Raw genomic sequence first — 13,421 nt, 5'->3', positions numbered from 1 at the left:
TAATTGTCAGCTGGCCCAGGGCAGCAGCATTCTGCTGTTGCAATTTTATGCCTTTAACAATCGTGGTGCCTCCATTTATGAACACAGAACTAATTAACATGCCAGTTAAAACACCTGGGTTTTGACACAGGGGCAAGGAGAAAGTGCAGGAATCAAACCACTACAATTAATTATATTCACTTCTCAGAGCAAGGCACTGGTGTCCTGGGATTTTCTGCCTGTCTTCGTTGCCTTTGTTCATCTCCCTCCTTGGTAATAATGCAACACTTGTAGAAATTAATTTGGTGGAAATTGATTAAAGGTGGACATTGTTTGCCCGGGAAGGTAATTGTCTCTGACACCTGGTGTTGGGGAAGATGTGCACACAGAGATGCGGAAAGGTGCACGTTAATTTTCTCCTCTCGAGCTGGAAGTGCTAGGAGGTGAATCAATGGGGTGATATCAACCAGAAAACATGGAAAGGAAGAGAAATAAAATGCAGATTACATGGAAGGAAAGTGAGTTCAGCTGCAGAATCCAGCAAGAGAGAGAATTATCAAGGAATCATAGGATCAGAGTATGGTTTGGGTTGGAAGGGAGCTTTAAGACTGTCCAGCTCCATCTCTCTTAGGCAGGGATACCTTCCTCTGGACCAGGTTGCTCAGGGCCTTTCGTTCTTCCAGGGACAGAGAACTCAGGGCTTCTCTGGAAAATTTCTTCAAGTGTCTCTTTCCCTTCACAGGAAAGATTTTTTTCCCTAATATCTGATTTAATTCTACCATCTTTCAGTTAAAAACCTTGTCCTGTCACTAATTCCATAAATCTAAAGGATTATGCCTAACTGATCCAACTCAGTGAAAATCCACTCACACTTGAATATTTGGTTCTAATTTCTGGGCATTAATATTTCCTGTAATTAGAGTTTTGTCTCTGATCTTCATTCCTCCTTCAGTTTATCTGGGTAAGACTGTCCAGGGAACAGTTCAAACACATCTTGTGGTCCCTCCTCTAATAACTTGAATGAGAACAGGTTTGAACTAGTTATTTATTTATCCAGCCAGTCTGGAAGGTGTCCCTGCCCATGGAAGGGGGTTGGAATGAGATGATATTTAAGGTTCCTTCCAACCCAAACCATTTGAGGATTCTGTGATTTCTCCTTCTGATCTTACATCCCCAGATGATGACTAGAGGGGAATCTCTCCATCCACATGGTTTCAACAACAAATGAAGGAGAGCTCCATCCTCTTCCATCCATTTCTCTGCCAGAAGTCAAAGTCTTGGGTTTCAGCTAAAACCAAGGATTGCTCTGTGCCATTTGATATCATACCCAAGAGCTGATCCAAATGGATTTTAGCCTGGAAGTCAAGGATTAAGTTACAGACAAATCACTGAGGCATGAAGAAGAAAATGGGAAAGTAAGGAAAGGTGATTATGGAAAAGCTCAAAGAGCAAAATTCCATGCAGGGACTAAGAAAACCCTGTTCTGATAACCAGGATCCCAACTGCCTAATAAAACTTCAGCAATATCTCCATTATTAGTGGAGTCTGAGATCATAAATGAAAAAATCATAAATGAAAAAGAGAGCAGAACAAAAATGAGAAGGAATAAGTTGGGAATGCTGCATCTTCATGAGGGATTTAAGAAAATTTGCTCATCTCTCTCTAACATAATTTCATCTCTCTATTTCTTTAATATCGATTCTTTTTGTCAACCAGACAAATTATTCTGCAGTATTTTTAACACTTTTTCAGAGCACCATCTGTTTGCATGATAATTTCCCCCAAGTCCTTATAAGGGCTGTAATAATCCTTTCATGTTAACTTTTATTATTTGATTTCCAACTGCCTTAACTCTGAAGGAGCAGCACGGGGAAATGTGTGTATTAACAAATAGCAGTTTCCCACAATTCCTACAGAAATTAATAATAAAAAAAGGATTAAGTTTCAACCACCTCATCAGGGCACAGTATTCACACAGGTGTGGGTTGGACTCACGAGGACAGAAGTGCAGAGGAACAGAACAAGCACAGCCCAGCTCCAAAATAAGTTAAACTTGAATGTTTGGGAGAGACTAAAGAACAGAGTAGGCAGACATGATGCATCCTTGACTTTCTTCCATTTTCCAATAAATTTTATTTTGATATCTGAGACTGATGTAACTTGTCAATCAATTAATCTACAATACAAATCTTTTCTGAGTGTTCATTCAGCTTCAAAGGATGGCTTGAAAACAAATTGTATCTTGCAGCTTTTTCTCTACCTATTAAATTGTCTTTATTTCAGCTTGAAATTTTCAGTTTTTCCCTTTTGGTTTTCTTCTCCCTCCTAAGGAGGTGAGAGTTAGTAGATGGGGCTGAGTTGTTGGCTGGGGCTAAACCACAACAAAATCTTTTTAAAAAATCACATCCTTTTGTTTGTTTTGTGTCTGCCTTCCAGTCATTTATTCATCAAATTCTCGCAGAATAGGTGGTGTATGGCCAACCCTCACCCAGCTTCTCTAAATGCTTCTGATCTTCCAGCAGCAAAAAGGGGGACACAGATCTGTCATGGAAAAGACTGGAAAGATTAAATGAATGGAGCTGAAAAGTATATTTAAATTTTTAATGTATATGTTTATGCATGCAGTACTCAAATGGTTCAGGTAATTAACCACAGACACACAATATAATATTCTATCACAACAAGGGGACATTTGGTGTTGTTACATTATTCAAAGGGGTCCTCAACCTTCAAAACTACCAAAATCCCCTTCCAAATACTTCTGCCTCCTCTCTCAAGGAAGATAATCCTGAATATACATCAGACCTGTACTGAGACCAACAAAATGCACCCACAGGGCATTTGTTGCAGCATTTACCTCTGTCATACATGAAATTTGGACCCTGTGCCCTGGGTGTTTCCTTGTTGGGAGCCAAATTCCCCATTCTGTGATTGTTCCCAAACTTTGGTAGTATAACCTTTGATGTTCACATTCCAATATTGGATTAAACATTACATGAAGACTTTGCCTTTCAGATTCCTTTTGCTGTACATCATAAATGTGCCTGCTCTGCAGAAGAGCAGCACAAGGACTTTGTTCTTTCATTCCAGCTGAGAGACAATGTCAATAGATAAGTGTGTATTAAAACTTCAAGATCGTTTTATTTAGACTTAATTCAATTAAACTTTTTTTGTGCTTTTGTTGGCAGTTTTCTATTAAGGTCGTTCAGTCGAACTTGTACTTAAAAAGAAATAGCTGCAGAGCCTTGCTGCTTAATATACAGGAGTGCTTCAGGTGCCAAAGTCCAAGGTGAGTCAAAGGGAACTGCTCAGGTAGATCAGGACGTGGCAGCAAACAACCAACCCCAGCCGAGTCATTGCTGCCAACCCCAAATAAAGGTTCTTTTGTCACTTGATTGTTTAATTTGTGTCTTCTCTTTATAAAGGACCTGCTCACAGAGAAGGGTGGGACTGCACTGAGTTTGAGAAGTCTCAGTAGTGGAGCAGGGTCCCAAGAGCACTGAGAGTTCTCCAGGGGGAAAAGATCATGCTGAGTTTTAAGAACAGCAAAGATATTTTGGAATCTATGTGACAATCATCATTGTAAAGCACTGTGGGAGGACGGCTGCTTTAAAAGAACATAGAATGAGAGAATCACAGAATGTTTTGGGTTGGAAAGGACCTTCAAAGGTCATCCAGTCCAACCCTCCTTCAGTGGGCAGGGACATCTTCAACTAGACCAGGTTGCTCAAAGCCCCATCCAACCCAGCCTTGAAAACTTCAGGGGATGAGGCATCAACCACCTTTCAGGGCAACCTGTTCCAAGGTTTCTCCACCCTCACTGCAAAATATTTATTCATTATTTCTACTCTAAATTTCCTTTTTTTTTTTTTTTTTTAAATTTAAAACCCTCACTCTTTGTTGTCTTATCAGTCCCTGAAACAACTTGGCCCTGTTTTCCTTATAGGCCCCTTTGAGCACAGAAAGGCTTGTACAGCATCCAATACTCCCCCTCTCAGAGCCCACCTTCAACCAGATGGGAGCAAGGCTAAAGAGATTTGCATTTTGGATGGGATCTAAGTCCTGGAAGATGCCACCTGGTCAAGAAAATCAAGGAAAATGAGAGTATGAGGTTTGCTTGAAGCTTAAACAGATTTTTAAACAGATCACAATCACCCAGAATAATGGAATTATTAAGGTTAGAAAAGACCTCCAAGATCATCAATTCCAGGCTTTGACCAAACACTTCAGTTTTGGTGGGACCATGCACTGGGGCTTAGAAATCCCTGAGATATGAAACAAATTGGAAAAGGTTTTACTGCAACATCAGCAAAACCAGGAATCCTTGGCTGCTATCCCAGGTAAATTAACACTCATGCCAAGTGCTGATCTGCCTGTAACAAAGGCCTGTGAGTCTGCCACAAAGTGTAATTAATTGGATGGAAAGATTTCCCTGGATTTCAGTGGGATGTGCATCAAGACTCTCAGTGTCAAGGACAGGTCACTTCTGAAGGGACCTATCAATGCCAAAGCAGTGTCCTGCACACTCTTGGCTTTCACTTGTCCCAAGTCTGAAACTGGAGCTGGCAATAAATATCTTCAATTATTAGTGGAAATCTTCAGTTCGGTAATTTTGGGATGTTCCTGCCAATAGACATTTGCAGTGTCTTGGTTGATGTCTCTGCAGAGGCATTTCCTGTCTGCAAATTTCTATGCCTGAAAAGGTTCTCTGTAGTGATGTGAAATCAGGGATGCCAAGAACTCTGCCAAAGACCAAACTCCACAGATTTCATAGTCCAGACACTGAGATGTTTCAGACCTCTCCCCATCCTACTTTCTCAATATACTATTGCTTTTTTTAAAAAATTGATTTCTCTTAAAAGAAGTCATTCTGTCACCTGAATGGAAAGCAGAAACAATAATACCTCACCAGTAGCTTACTGCAGGCAGACAAAGCTCATGAATAAATAATAGATAATAGATAGATAATATACAATTTGGGTTTGCTGGTAGTGCATGAGATCTCACCATGTCCAAGCTCTTTCCATGCATGTGTTCAATATGGTGCTGCTGTCCTTCCAAGCTTCATTTAAATCTATCTTAATGAGTTTTAAAAGGAGCAGAAAGATATTAGAATTGATGAAGAGATGCTGTTTATACTAGGAAAATATATTTTATTTTATTTTTTTTTTATTTGTAAGAATAGACAAAAACCATTGCAAGGTGAATGCCGGTTTGTCCAGGATTGACTCTGAGAAATCTTCTTGTCAGCTCCTGCACTGAATATCTTTTTTTTCCCAAAATATTTGCTTCTTTGGAGAATGAACAGTAGCAAACAGAAGGTTGGCTCTTAAATCTCTTTCTTTAAAGGAAATTATGGGGTAAGAAAAGTAAGGTAAAGGAGATTGAATGACTCCCAAGAAAATTGCCAGAAAAACATTGATTTATACAGGTGCAGACCAAGTAAATATCCAGGAACACATTCAAGTCAATAAACTATGAATAAATACATGGCCAGCAGGACCAGGGCAGTGGTGAGGCCTGGTGAGGCCTAGACACACTGGAGTGCTGTTTCTAGGTCTGGGTCAACAATTAAAATATTTAGGGGCTGGAGCGTGTCCAGAGAAGGGAATGGAGCTGGGAAAGGGTCTAGGGAATGAATCATGTCAGGAGTGGCTGAGTGGGTTTAACCTGGAGAAAAGGAGGCTCAGGGGAGACCTTATTGCTCTCCACAACTCCCTGACAGGAGGGTGCAGACAGGTGGGGGTCAGGCTCTTCTCCCAGGGAACAAGGGACAGGGAAAGAGGAAATGTCCTCAAGTTGTGCAAGGGGAGACTCAGGTTGGACATCAGGAGGAATTTCTCTGTGGAAAGAGTGGTCAAGCACTGGAAGAGGCTCCCCAGGGAGGTGGTGGAGTCCTGGTCTCTGGACGTGTTCAAGTGTGGTGGTGTTCACAGGGGTCTTAGGATGAGGGAAGAGACAAGAATGTTGACTCCATGTTTCAGAAGCCTTGATTTATTATTTTGTGATATATATTATATTAAAACTATACTGAAAGAATAGAAGAAAGGACTTCATCAGAAGGCTAGCTAAGAATAGAAAAAGAATGATAACAAGGGCTTGTGACTGCTGAGACAGTCTGAACAGCTGGACTGTGATTGGCCATTAATTAGAAACATCCGCATGAGACCAATCACAGATGCACCTGTTGCATTCCACAGCAGCAGATAATCATTGTCTGCATTTTGTTCCTGAGGCCTCTCAGTTTCTCAGGAGAAAAAATCCTAAGGAAAGGATTTTTCATAAAACATGTCTGCGATATTCAAGAAACAAACTGGATGTGGCACTCAGTGCTCTGTGACAAGGTGAGGATCAATCACAGGCTGGACTCGGTGATCTTAGAGGTCTTTTCCAGCTTTTATGATTCTATGCTTCTATGAAAATGGGGTTAAAAGAAAGATTTCCTCAAAAATGTCAGACATCTTGGTGGGCCTCCTGATTCTGGAGTGGGTGAAGTAGAAGCTCTCATCTCTGTCACAGACTGTGTTAACACTATTTTATAAATCTCTTTAGTCTGATTATTCCTCTACAAAGTGTTCAATTGCCACTCTTTTGTTACAGCCAGACTAGCGTATTCCTGAGATATTTAGGTAATTAATTACCATGCTGCTGAAGACTGCATTTCCTGAAGTTTACATGGATTTTCTATAATTGTATGATAGAATCATCACAGGAAGGTTTAGGCTGAAAAGGACTTTGAAGTCCATGTGGTTCCAACCCCTCTGCCATGGGCAGGGTCATGTTCCACTATTCCAGGTGGCTCCAAGCCCTATCCAACCTGGCCTTGGACAATTCCAGGGATGGAGCAGCCACAGCTTCTCTGGGCAACCTGTGCCAGAGCATCACCATCCTCACAGGAAGGAATTTCTTCCTACTATCCAATCCAAATCTGCTTTTTTAGTTTAGATTCTAGCTGTCATCACCCTAATTTCTGTGTGTGCTGTAGAGATGTAACTATGAGAAAGGAGTAGCTTTAAATTTCTGCAGTTTATTATCAAGATCTATATTGGCTCTTCTTGCCAGTTTAGCATCTTGAATGGCCCCACACATCAATGCCAAGATAAAAGTTCCTGCAGCAGAAAGGCCATCCTGTTTTACATTTCCAAGTTCATCTGTGAGGTGCTGTTATGCACAGATTGAAGCATGAGATGCAATTATTCTGGAGCCAGGGAAAGGTAATAGGATGGCTCTACCTGACCTGACTTTGAAGTGTGGTTAAAACCACTTAAGAACAAGAAGAAATGTGGCTCCCTGATGCTCATTTTCAGGGGTAAAAAGTGAATCACAGAGTACAGCAGAAAAATATTCTGTTATTACCAGAAGTTATTCAAGGATTTGATGGAGATGTGCAACAGGGATGTGAACTGCAAGATCAAGTGATAGATCCAGGGCACCACAGTTGAAAATCCCATTGTGAGCTTCTTAAAATGCTGGGTTTTTCTTACATGCACAGAGCACTTTCGAAATCTAAAGATGGAAAAAGCACTCAGTGCTATTATGAAAGATTCCTCAATAATTGATTCACTATGCTAATCCTTCTCCAAAATCAACCTACATTCTTCTTTCAGTCTCTGCTGCTCAAATCCAGTCACAAAAATGGGGAAATGAACTGCTTGCAACCAGTCTCAACAGGGAAAAAGACCCCAAACTTCTCTTTCTTGTTGTTTTTCTTTGTTTATCTATTTGTTCTTAGTGTGTGGTTACAATTATTTTATTATCCCCTTCTTTGATAAGTTCCATATTTACTGAATAGAATTGTCTTCTGATATTTGATATTTGAAAGCTGATATTTTAATTTCAAACAATTTCAAAGAGCAGGAATGACCTGGATGCAGGAATCTGGTATTTTTGCAGCTCAATATATTGGCAAAATCCATTTTCATGTAGTCAGTTTTTCAGCACTTTTGTACCTGTTGACCACACCAGGATCACTGGATTTCCAATTATAGAATTCCTGTAAAATTCCATTATGTTGAAACCTAGTAAGTGCAGCCAGCTCCAGGGAGAAAATAAAACCAGGAAAAAAAGCCAAAAATCCTCAAACCAAGTTATGTTTTGCCATAGTGAATCAGACCTGTGTTCTTTCTGTTCCTGCATTAGAATAACAACCTCAGGGAAGGATACAGAATTTATCTTGGAGAGATCAGAGGGAAAACTACATCTAGTAGTTTCTAGAACCTTAGGAAAATACACTATATTGAGTATGGAGATCAAGACCAATTTACAATATTTTGAGTATCCTTGCTTGTTCCATTTTCTTGCCCAAAAGATTTTCAAAATTGGAGAAAAGCCAATATTTCCCTTGCTGAGGAAGCCAAGCCATAGAAAAGGGAATATCTGACTCCAGAATTTAAGTTAGAGGCCATGGGTGTGTGAATTACAGAATCACAGAATGGTTTGGGTTGGAAAGGACCTTGAAGATCATCTCATCCTACCCCCTGCCATGGACAGGGACACCTTCCACTATCCCAGGGTGCTCCAAGCCCTGCCCAACCTTCCTTGGATCCTTCCAGGGATGGGGTGTCCACAACCAAAAAGGCCAAAACCAAAATTTTTCTGGAGAATAGTGACAAAACCAAAACCAAAATTTTTCTGGAGAACAGTGAGCTCAGCCTGGAGAGATCCATAAAACACAGCTTCCACCTACAGGACAGGGAAAGTTGGGCTGGCAGCTACAGCATCTGAAGATTCTCTGCAGCAGCTCCTGAGGACCTTCAGACTCAACAGAAATCATTGTTTTGCAGAAAAATGAGACCTAACCACCCTCAGATCCACCACACCTTCTCAATTTGAATTTCTTGGCCTCAGCTGCATGTTTTTTGTGTTGTATCTCATCTCTGCTTTAATTTATGCAGGAATAATCACCTGCCATGTCACTCAGAGAAGGTTGGTTTTCCCTGTTGCCTGGTCCACAACAGGAGCATTGGAGCGGCAGCTGAGGGAAGCACATTCCTGTTCACAGTGAAGCAAAACAGCATCCAAAGACAATAACAGCAGGATGAGGTTTCCCTGTCTTGTGAGTTGGAAAGTCTTTGATTGGAAAAATAAAAAACCTACTCAGTTTAGTTTAATATTTACCAAATAAAACCCAGATGAGCTCTTGTTGCTTGGTTGGCAGATAGCAATGGCTCAGGGATAGAACAGAAAAATCACTGAGGTGAGACCCCCTTCAATGGCACTCTGAGGTCCTGTACGTGAATTGTCACTGCTGTCATGTTTAATGGCAGTGGTGTAGATCCCACTTCTCATAATTACTCTGCAATAAACCAAAAACCAATTTTTCAATTGTTTCCTCTGCCGGTTGAAATACGCCCAGCATCTCCCACTTCCCTCAGTTCCTTCAAGCAATCATATGAATTTCAAGGATTTAATTGCAACTTGGAGACTGTTTTGTAAGACCAGAGGCCATAAAACAAATCTTATCAGCCTTGGTAGAGACACTACAAACAGTACTGTGGGTTTTGTGCCTTCAGGGGGAGGGAGAATGGAGTGGTTTGGCAGGGAAGAAGAGAAGGGAAAGAGAGGCGCAGAAAGCAGGTAGAACATGAATAATGATGGAATAATTTAGGTTGGAAAAGACCCTTAAGATCATTATTGCACCCTGTAAAGATTCACAGAGCGTGGAAGCTGCTCATCATGAAAATGCAAATGACTTGCTCTGATCTGAAGAGAGAGCAAAAAATAGTCAAGGACTTGCCAGGGTTGACAGGAAAAGTGTTCAAGCAGATGAGCACCTCACACAACCAGCTTAAATCAGGCACTGATTTTTTTATATTAACTCAACTGATGTGCGAGGAAGAGAGAGATATTTTGATGGGAAAAGGGGAAGGAGGCATTAGCTGAAAAAGGAAAAGAGAAAAGTTTTAATCCTGTTGATATAGAAAGAAAGGGATGCAGGATGCTTTTTCCTGACCTGTGCTTTTGAGCAAACCTGAGGGTCACTCCAGAGTCATGACAGCCAAAAAATGTCTCAAAATTTATTTCTCAAGTGAATATTTGCTTTCAAACATGACCCAGCTGCTGTAGGATGGATGGGACTTTGAAGAGACCTGTCTGAAAGGCCACCCTCATGCAAACAATATCAGAAGGCCATTGTAGGATGAAAATGCAGGTATGAAAGGATCATTATTCAGATTTTATCTGGGAATTTATCTCTGAATGTCATGGTTCACCTGCTTTTGTGATGTGAGGAAATGGTTCAGGCAATGTGCACTACTTTGCAAAGGCGCAGCCACAAAACTTGGCCAGCACACCAAGATTTTAGGGAAACTTTGCCCGAGTTCTTTTCATTACTAATGAAAATAAATAAGATTTTCACTTCTGTATATTCAGGTTAAAATATAAGAGTTACAAATGCCCAGTTCTCATTCCCTATTTTATGGCTGGAATATCTCCATGGGTTTTTGTACCTTTCTTTAACAGTCATAATGACAACTGCCAAGGAGTTTTCCAATTACAGTGAGACCATTTGCCTGATCCTGCTCTAGAATATTAAAAGAAAATCAAATTGAAGAGGGCTGATGGATGAAAGAAGAAATAAAAGGCAGACATGGGAAATAAAGGAAACTGACGCTAAAATAAAACCTAGGTGAGTTTTTTGTTTTGTTTTCTTTTGGGATGGGCTTTTTTGCGGGCGGAGAGAGAACATTGCTATTGTGATTACATTTAGCTAGAATGGACCAATCCTGATCATAAAATAGTCTTCATCTCAAAGAGACTGACAATCAGCAAATAAATCAAGGACAGGTTGGCACTTCATTTCCTCATTGTTTCTGAAGTCTGGCCTTGGCTGGGGATGATTTCAGCTGCTGCACCACTGGGATAATTTTGGGCTGCAGGGCATGAGGCTGTGGAGCCTCATGGTGGAGGGAACCACCAGTTTGGTGGCAGTGGATGCTCTCAGGTATTCTCACAAACATCTCATTTTAGTCTTCTAAGCCACCAATATCTCACCCAGCATGGGAAGGAGGGTTGGGAATGTCTTCTTCATAAGGAAGGCAGATTATTACCCCAACCCATGGGTGGATTGCATTCATTCCATCCTTTCCTGGCTGGAATCTTCCAGGCAGCTCCACACTCAGTCCTTGGCATCAGTAGAATTCCCCTAGTAAATCCAGAGCTACATTTAATTCCTTCCCTGTCAGAGAGATGCATTAGGTCTTGCAGCAGGGCCTGCTCTCTCATTTCTTCCACAGAAACCCTGCAGGACTATTTTGGGAAGCCTAAAAGGAGCAGGCAGCTTCATCAACTCGTTCATGATTGACTTGGCACTGAACAAGCCTGTCAGGAGATGCAGTTTAGTGTAATCAGTATTTCCTGGGAGGCTTCTGAGCTTTTCTTCAAAGGCTTGGAACTCCCCTGGTTCTGCCCATTTAGTGGCCTGGATGACATGAAGCAGAGGCTTTTGTTGCTTTTATGTATTTCCTGAGTAAAACCTCCTACCAAGTAAACATTCTGACTTCCACAATTTTCCTGTCCAAGTTTCCAATGGGAAATCACCTCCTTGCAGGCTGTCCCAGGGATTTCACTGGTCCAGGCTCCTGGTTCTGTGTGGTGAGAAGGGGCAACAGCAGAACTGGAAAATCTCCAGATCCATCTTGCCAACAGCTCAAGGTATAATCAATCTTTTTTTAAATTTTTATCTTTTCTTAAAATGCAGAGTTTCTCGCACTGGTTTATTCTTCTGCTCAGCTGTGAGTTTGATGTCTTGACACACTGTGAGATCTCAGCACATCAGACCTGATATGCAGAGACACCGAGATAACCCCTGGGGGGCTCAGAGGTCCTGAAATGTTGCCAGAAGTGTCTGGTGGCTGGACTTTGATCCTGCACAGGAGACGACACCTGTATGAGGATGGGAGGATCTCACTGGGATAAATGGTGAAGGGATAGGTTATTTATAGTGTGAAACACAGGTTTTAGAATTTCAGTACAGGGGGGTCTAGAGAAGTAAGATGGAGGAATTGGGGCATGTCCTGTCCTTCTTCTTCTTCTTCTTGGCCTCCATCTTCTGTGGTTGTGGTGGCACTTTGGGATTGGTTCTTACTAAAAGTGCACTTGTCAATAAGGGTGAAAGGTATTGGGGAAAATATCTTATACGTAGTTTTGGGTATAAAGATAGGTGACCGCCCCGAGGGCTCGCAGTGTGCTCATGGCTGGCATGCTGTGCAGACCTCTGTCGGGCCGAGAGAAAATCTTGTAGATAAAAACTAATAAACACTGAAGACCGAGAAAAAACCTGAAGACTCTTTTCGTCCTTTGGAGCACGGGCTGTCCAAGGCCATCCCCGAGCCTTTCCAGGCCATCAAAAACAGCCAAGAATGGGACAAGTGGCGTCCGCTGAGTGGGCTACTCCCACCAAGGAGGGGTATAAGCCCTAAAGAGCCAAGAGGACAGCTCCGGACTTGGACGAATTCCCAGGAGAGCACTGATAACTCCTGGGGAGACAAGCTAGAAGAAAAAAAAAAACAAAAAAAAAACGGCCGAGAGAGTCTGAAAAAGACAGCAGTCACTGAGAATTACAAGACACCTCTGTGCAAATCTCATTTCAGGTGGGTTCACTGGCTTATTCTTCAACTGTGAATTTTTTCCCCTTCTGTTCTCGCTTCAGGGACCTACAACAACCATCCAGCCCAGCTGCTTGACCAATTCAGGTCTCACTGAAATTTAAAGCGCATTTTCCAAATGAGTCTTAAACACTGGTGGACATGAGGCACCAGTCACTGAATCATAGAACCATTAAGGCTGGAAAAGACCTTCAGGATTATCAAGTCCAGCATTTGACCAGTCCCCACCTTGTCACACAGCCCAGAGCACTGAGTGCCACATCCAGTCATTCCTTGAACCTCTCCAGGGATGGGAACTCCATCATCTCCCTGAAAAGCCACTTCTAATGTTCAACAACCCTTTCCATCAAGAAATTCTTCCTGATGTTCATCCTAAATCTGTCCAGTTTTCTCCTCAGGTTCCCTCTTCAGCCTCCTTCTCTCCAAAATACACAAATCCAGGTATTTAGTTCAGCAGCCCATCCCAGATCCCACAGATGGAGCAACAAATCCATCTTTTTAGACCTCAGGTGAGAACCATGAAGAAATGCAGTCCTGGAAATCACTCGGTATCAAGTTTTTATCCAAGCACCTCTTAGTCTTGACCAAGGAATTTCTTGGAGAATGTCTATACTCAGCCCAACTCCACAGATTTTTGGGCTCTGAAAGCAGAACATCCACAGGGCTGTGCTATTTCTCAGCCACTGTCAGTTGGCTTCCTCTTGTCATTCTCTGCATGTGCCTAATAAAGAAAATGTTCTTGTCATGAATTAACAACACTGAGCCCAATCCGTGTCTGGGAGAACATCAGGAGTGTGAAAAATCCAAAGCATCTGGCATGTTTCAGCAGGTTACTGG

This window comes from Ammospiza nelsoni, chromosome 1, assembly GCF_027579445.1.
Source record: "Ammospiza nelsoni isolate bAmmNel1 chromosome 1, bAmmNel1.pri, whole genome shotgun sequence".
Classification (NCBI taxonomy): domain Eukaryota; kingdom Metazoa; phylum Chordata; class Aves; order Passeriformes; family Passerellidae; genus Ammospiza; species Ammospiza nelsoni.
This window is presented reverse-complemented; position numbering follows the sequence as displayed.